The 7,308-nt window shown below is 45.2% G+C and overlaps 1 long non-coding RNA gene across 1 annotated transcript; it reads left to right on the top strand.

The window, feature by feature from the left end:
• Positions 1 to 1,748: 1,748 nt before the first annotated feature.
• Positions 1,749 to 6,988, top strand: LOC141097404 (uncharacterized). The gene is made up of 3 exons (XR_012233951.1): positions 1,749 to 1,918; positions 5,116 to 5,275; positions 5,394 to 6,988. It is a non-coding gene; the product is annotated as an uncharacterized lncRNA (long non-coding RNA).
• Positions 6,989 to 7,308: the final 320 nt, after the last annotated feature.

The following is a 7,308-nucleotide window of genomic DNA, read 5'->3' as shown; positions in this document are numbered from 1 at the left end:
GAGGAGCAAGGCCATGGATGGTGCAGACATATTCATGTGGTGTGGTGGAGAAAGATGAGGAACATATGGGGGGGAACGAAGGAGAAACCTGAGGACATTATGGGGGAAACCTGAGGATATTATGGGGGGACCTGAGGATATTATGAGGGGAAACCTGAGGATATTATGGGGGAAACCTGAGGACATTATGGGGGAAACCTGAGGATATTATGGGGGAAACCTGAAGAAATTATAGGGGAAACGTGAAGATATTATGGGGGAAACCTGAGGACATTATGGGGGAAACCTGAGGATATTATGAGGGGAAACCTGAGGATATTATGAGGGGAAACCTGAGGATATTATGAGGGGAAACCTGAGGATATTATGGGGGAAACCTGAGGATATTATGGGGAAACCTGAGGACATTATAGGGGAAACCTGAGGATATTATGGGGGAAACCTGAGGACATTATGGGGGAAACCTGAGGACATTATAGGGGAAACCTGAGGATATTATGGGGGGAAACCTGAGGACGTTATGGGGGAACCAGAGGACATTATGGGGGAAACCTAAGGACATTATAGGGATAAGTGGGGATAAGGGAACATAATGTGTGGGGGGATTTTGAGTGGGGAGGGGGGAACATAATGTGTGGGGGGATTTGGAGTAGGGATATTTAATGTGTGTGAGGATTTGGAGTGGGGATGGGGGATACTTATGTGTGTGGGGAGATTTGAGGACACAAATGAAGAGTGTATGTATGAGGGCATGTATGAGGAAACAGTATGGGGGATGGGTGCAGGCACAGTATGGTGAGTGGGGGATGGGTGCAGACAGTATGGGGAGTCAATCGGGTAAATGTATGTGGATACAGTATGAGTAGCGATGGAAAAAATCTATGTGGACACAATATGGGGAGTGAGGGTGATGGGATGTGTGCAGACACAGTATGGGGAGTCAGGGGGTATGTGTGAGCAGGCAGTATAGAGAGTGGGGGGTAAATATATGAGGAGACAGTATGGTGAACAGGGGGGATGTTAGAGGAGACAGTATGAGGAGGGAGGGGAATAGTGTGAGGAGACAGTATACACTGTATTGCAGATATTTTTATTTAAGAGCATTATAATGACACTTCTATCTTTAAGGGTATCATGTGGAGATTTGCTGCAGAAGACTGGAGAAGATGGAAGTCTGCAGAGATGAGATGTGGATGAGAAAACTCATCAAGGGGTCTGGACAAGAAGAAAAGAAGGAGAACGACTCCAGAGACAACGTCATCTATAAGGTACCTGGATGTAAATATTATTTGTGATACTGACTAATGCTCATGTTTTTTATTTATGTCAGGAGCATTACAGGGGTTGTCCAGGTCTGCTGAGTCTGCAGACATTCTATGTGACTGCAGACTTCTGAATTCTCACAGTGCTCACTGAACGCTGTGCCGGTAATTTACATACATGCGGTCACATGCTGACTAGACATATGTGGCCTCACTCAATGATAATGACAGAGCGAGGCCGGGCACGTCTAGTCGGAATGTGGCCAGAAGTATATAAATCACATGCTTGTGCTGACATGACCGTGTACTCTTGCCATCTTGCCACCGGTACGGGAGAATCCTAAGTGTACAGTGTATTTGTTGTGAGAATTCAGAAGCTGCAATGTCAGGATTCAGCTCTGCAGGTTCCAGTAGTCATCACATGGACACTTCACTATGAAAATCGCATACTTATGGTCTTGTGACGAGCTTCTCTTCCTGCTTCTTTCAGTTTTTCATTGAACATTGAGATCATTAGGGAGAGCAGCTCGTCAGTACATGACTAAGTTTGGAAATCGCTTATGTACTGGGGGGGGGGCGCCGAACCGACTTCTTGCCCCGGGTGCCAGAAAGCCTAGATACACCTCTGACCTCTGCAACTTTAAAGAAGGCGTTTAGTAAGTATTTCCCTGTTCTGTGATGCCGCATTCAGTCTTTGTCCTGAGGATACTGTTTTGTTTCCTGATAGATAGATTCTATCAGGGACCATAACAGTGTGCTCAGGAACAAGATTGAATGCATTGTGAATTGTAATGTCGTATTGTTCATGCTTTGTCTCTTGCACCTGATGATACTTGTGTGATTACTGCAAGATATATTCTTGCAGTGAACACGTGTCCTCAGGTTCAACAGTCAGTGCATTGTGAATTGTAATGTTGTATTGTTCATGCTTTATCTCTTGCACCTGATAATACTTGTGTGTTTCCTGCAAGATATATTCTTGCAGTAAACACACAAGCGTCCTCAGGTTCACCAGTCAAGGCATTGTGATTTTTAATGCTGTATTCTTCATGCTTTATCTCTTGCACCTGATGATACTTGTGTGTTTATTGCAAGATACACTCACTGGCCACTTTATTAGGTACACCATGCTAGTAACGGGTTGGACCCCCTTTTGCCTTCAGAACTGCCTCAATTCTTCGTGGCAGAGATTCAAGAAGGTGCTGGAAGCATTCCTCAGAGATTTTGGACCATATTGACATGATGGCATCACACAGTTGGCGCAGATTTGTCGGCTGCACATCCCTGATGCGAATCTCCCGTTCCACCACATCCCAAAGATGCTCTATTGGATTGAGATCTGGTGACTGAGGAGGCCATTTGAGTACAGTGAACTCATTGTCATGTTCAAGAAACCAATCTGAGATGATTCGAGCTTTATGACATGGCGCATTATCCTGCTGAAAGTAGCCATAAGATGTTGGGTACATTGTGGTCATAAAGGGATGGACATGGTCAGCAACAATACTCAGGTAGGCTGTGGCGTTGCAACGATGCTCAATTGGTACCAAGGGGCCCAAAGAGTGCCAAGAAAAAATTCCCCACACCATGACACCACCACCACCAGCCTGAACCGTTGATACAAGGATGGATGGATCCATGCTTTCATGTTGTTTACGCCAAATTCTGACCCTACCATCCGAATGTCGCAGCAGAAATCGAGACTCATCAGACCAGGCAACGTTTTTCCAATCTTCTACTGTCCAATTTCGATGAGCTTGTGCAAATTGTAGCCTCAGTTTCCTGTTCTTAGCTGAGAGGAGTGGTACCCAGTGTGGTCTTCTGCTGCTGTAGCCCATCTGCCTCAAAGTTCGACGCACTGTGCATTCAGAGATGCTCTTCTGCCTACCTTGGTTGTAACGGGTGGCAATTTGAGTCACTGTTGCCTTTCTATCAGCTCGAACCAGTCTGCCCATTCTCCTCTGACCTCTGGCATCAACATGGCATTTCCGGCCACAGAACTGCCGCTCACTGGATTTTTTTTCTTTTTCGGACCATTCTCTGTAAACCCTAGAGATGGTTGTGCGTGAAAATCCCAGTAGATCAGCAGTTTCTGAAATACTCAGACCAGCCCTTCTGGCACCAACAATCATGCCACGTTCAAAGGCACTCAAATCACCTTTCTTCCCCATACTGATGCTCGGTTTGAACTGCAGGAGATTGTCTTGACCATGTCTACATGCCTAAATGCACTGAGTTGCCGCCATGTGATTGGCTGATTAGAAATTAAGTCTTAACACACAGTTGGACAGGTGTACCTAATAAAGTGGCCAGTGAGTGTATATTCTTGCAGTGAACACACAAGTGTCCTCAGGTTCAGCAGTCAAGGCATTGTGATTTTTAATGCTGTATTCTTCATGCTTTATCTCTTGCACCTGATGATACTTGTGTGTTTCCTGCAAGATATATTCTTGCAGTAAACACACAAGTGTCCTCAGGTTCAGCAGCCAAGGCATTGTGATTTTTAATGCTGTATTCTTCATGCTTTATCTCTTGCACCTGATGATACTTGTGTGTTTCCTGCAAGATATATTCTTGCAGTGAACACACAAGTGTTCTCAGGTTCAACAGTCAATGCATTGTGAATTGTAATGTATTGTTCATGCTTTATCTCTTGCACCTGATGATACTTGTGTGTTTACTGCAAGATATTTTCTTGCAATGAACACACAAGTGTCCTCAGGTTCAACAGTCTTTGCATTGTGATTTTTAATGCTGTATTCTTCATGCTTTATCTCTTGCACCTGATGATACTTGTGTGTTTCCTGCAAGATATATTCTTGCAGTGAACACACAAGTGTCCTCAGGTTCAACAGTCAATGCATTGTGAATTGTAATGTTCTATTGTTCATGCTTTATCTCTTGCACCTGATGATACTTGTGTGTTTACTGCAAGATATATTCTTGCAGTTAACACACAAGTGTCCTCAGGATCAACAGTCTTTGCATTGTGAATTGTAATGTTCTATTGTTCATGCTTTAGCTCTTGCACCTGATGATACTTGTGTGTTCCCTGCAAGATATATTCTTGCAGTGAACACACAAGTGTCCTCAGGTTAAGCAGTCAAGGCAGTGAGATTTTTAATGCTGTATTCTTCATTCTTTATCTCTTGCACCTGATGATACTTGTGTGCTTCCTGCAAGATATATTCTTGCAGTAAACACAGAAGTGTCCTCAGGTTCAACAGTTAAGGCATTGTGATTTTTAATGCTGTATTCTTCATGCTTTATCTCTTGCACCTGATGATACTTGTGTGTTTCCTGCAAGATATATTCCTGCAGTGAACACACAAGTGTCCTGAGGATCAACAGTCTTTGCATTGTGAATTGTAATGTTCTATTGTTCATGCTTTATCTCTTGCACCTGATGATACTTGTGTGTTTACTGCAAGATATATTCTTGCAGTAAACACACAAGCGTCCTCAGGTTCAGCAGTCAAGGCATTGAGATTTTTAATGCTGTATTCTTCATGCTTTATCTCTTGCACCTGATGATACTTGTGTGTTTCCTGCAAGATATATTCTTGCAGTGAACACACGTGTCATCAGATTCAACAGTTTTTGCATTGTGAATTGCAATGTTCTATTGTTCATGCTTTATCTCTTGCACCTGATGATACTTGTGTGTTTACTGCAAGATATATTCCTGCAGTAAACACACAAGTGTCCTCAGGTTCAACAGTCAATGCATTGTGTATTGTTTTTTTTTTGATGCCGCATTGACTGTTTGACAAGGGAAATCAGGTGTAAGAAATTATACAAGATGTTGCCAGCTGTGCATTGTATAATGTTTATTTTATTATTTTTTCAACAGTGAACAAAGTCCGCACACTTTGGCGCTCGATGAAGGACCGGTTCAACACTGAGGTTTGTGCTGAGGGACAGGTTTGCAGTGGCTCATCAGCAAGGAGCAGAACCAAGTACCGATATCATCGTGCTTTGGAATTCCTACGACCGGTCCTTGCCACCAGAGCGTAAGTATAATTTCCTTTTTTTTTTGTGTTTTCATTGAACATAATCGGTGATTTTTTCTTCCACAGATGATCCGTCTTGTTAATGCTTGATACTAATGTTTACCTTTTTTTTCCACAGCACCTGAAGCAGCACCCTGCAACCTGTCCCTGGAGCGGTTCTTCATCGATCAACCTCGGACCCGTCCCAGCCATCCGACAGCCAGGAAGCAAGTTGCAGGTCTGCAACACAGACAGCTGGTGACTAGGAAGCTGGTCCATCAGGTGTTCCCCTGTCCCAGGTCTCTGCCACTGGTTATGCGGGCACTACCCGCCAGCGGCAGAGGGCCTCGGACAGGAATGTCATGCCCGAGTTTATGCACTTGAGCGAAGCCTTTTATGCCAGCCTCAAGACGCTGGCCGAAAGAGTGGAAAGTGGTTTTTCACTAATGGAACGTGGTTTTAACCACATGGAACACCTCTTCCACTCTTCCGACCAGCGCTTTGAACGGCTGGAGGCCGACCTCAATAGACCGGCGCACCATTTCTTTAGTAAAATTCAACGGGGCATGGCGGATCACCTTAGTCCTGAGCAACAGCTGAATGTGTTACACGCCTGCAACACTGCTTTCTTGCAGGCTATGCAGCAGAATCAGTACGTGCAGCAGTCAGTGGTGTCATTCCCATCTGTGCCACCACTGACTCGCTTCTCCACAGTACCGACTTCTGCTGCATACCACAGCACGGCCACCTGCATTCCTAGCTAAGCCGGACACCACTACACCACACCAATGCCGAGTGCTGCTGGACACTCCACCATCGCCACCAACATGTCAAGCGCTGCTCCTGTCTAGAGCACCAGTACTGCCACCGTTTCCACATCATGGCGCCCCTCCAGTGCAAAATCTGCTTGGGACACTGCCACATCTTCTCCTGTTTGGACCACAGAGACTACATCATCTCCGGAACGGAGCACCGCCACTTCGCATCATCAGCATGGGAGCACAGCCACAACTCCTCATCATTCCAGGAGCACCTCCACCACTCATCATCATTGTAGCACCGCCACCACCACTCTTCAGAGGAGTACCGCCACTGCTTCACCTACTCGGGGAACCACCACCACTCCTCTTCAGAGAAGCACCACCACCGCTTCGCCTACACGTAGCACCACCACCACTCCTCATCACAGGAGCACCGCCACCGCTTCGCCTGATAGGAGCACTGCCACCTATTCTCCCACCAGAAGCACCACACATACTTCACCTTCAATTAGCACCGACACCACAAGTTCTCCTGCAAGGAGCACCGCCAGTGCCTCGACCGAGCACCCCAGGGGAGACCCACATTCCATATTTTATTCTTCACAGACACGGTCCAACATCTCGAGGCGGTCAACAACTGTAAGGCGGTCACAAGGTGGTAGTCGGTAAAGGCAGGTGACTCCTGCCCCAAAGAAGAAGAAACAAAAGACTTTGTTAGTCAGTCCCCCCTTTCCTTCCAACGTTTCTCAACCAGCCTCCAGTTCCATGCCTGATCTCCCTTCCCCCAGTACTTTAGTAGCCCCTTCACCTAGAACCCCTTCCTCAATTTCCAGCCGTTCCTCATCTCTCCACACCCCCAAAGTATCCCACTCTTCCCCCAAACGTCCTTCAAAATAAAAATAACCTTTTTTTTAGTTTTACAAAATAAATGTGCAATTTTTCTGCTTCAAAAAAAGTTTGGTTTAATGTGTCTCTCGCCGCCAACACACACTGCGCTGTAAACACACTGCGCTGTACCTTTTTCTTTTTTTGTCAACGCATAGCTCCATTAATGACACGTTTACGCGTGTCAATCTTGGAGATATGTGTAGTCAAAACAAGAAATCTAGATGACTTGTATTTTCCACATCAGTCTTTTCAGTCAGGTAATAAAACAAAGACTGAATAGAGGATGGTGTTGAGTGCAAGGCCTATCTATTGTTACCTTGGTTTGTATCCAAAACAGTAACTTCACTATGGTGTTTTTTTAACATCATTTAACTTTTTTGGATACAATCCAAGGTTATTATAGCT

The sequence above is a fragment of the Dendrobates tinctorius genome, unplaced genomic scaffold (genome assembly GCF_039654945.1).
Source record: "Dendrobates tinctorius isolate UK_male_01 unplaced genomic scaffold, ASM3965494v1 ptg000084l, whole genome shotgun sequence".
Lineage (NCBI taxonomy): Eukaryota > Metazoa > Chordata > Amphibia > Anura > Dendrobatidae > Dendrobates > Dendrobates tinctorius.
The sequence above is the reverse complement of the archived record's forward strand: the minus strand, read 5'-3'. Positions and strand labels throughout refer to the sequence as shown.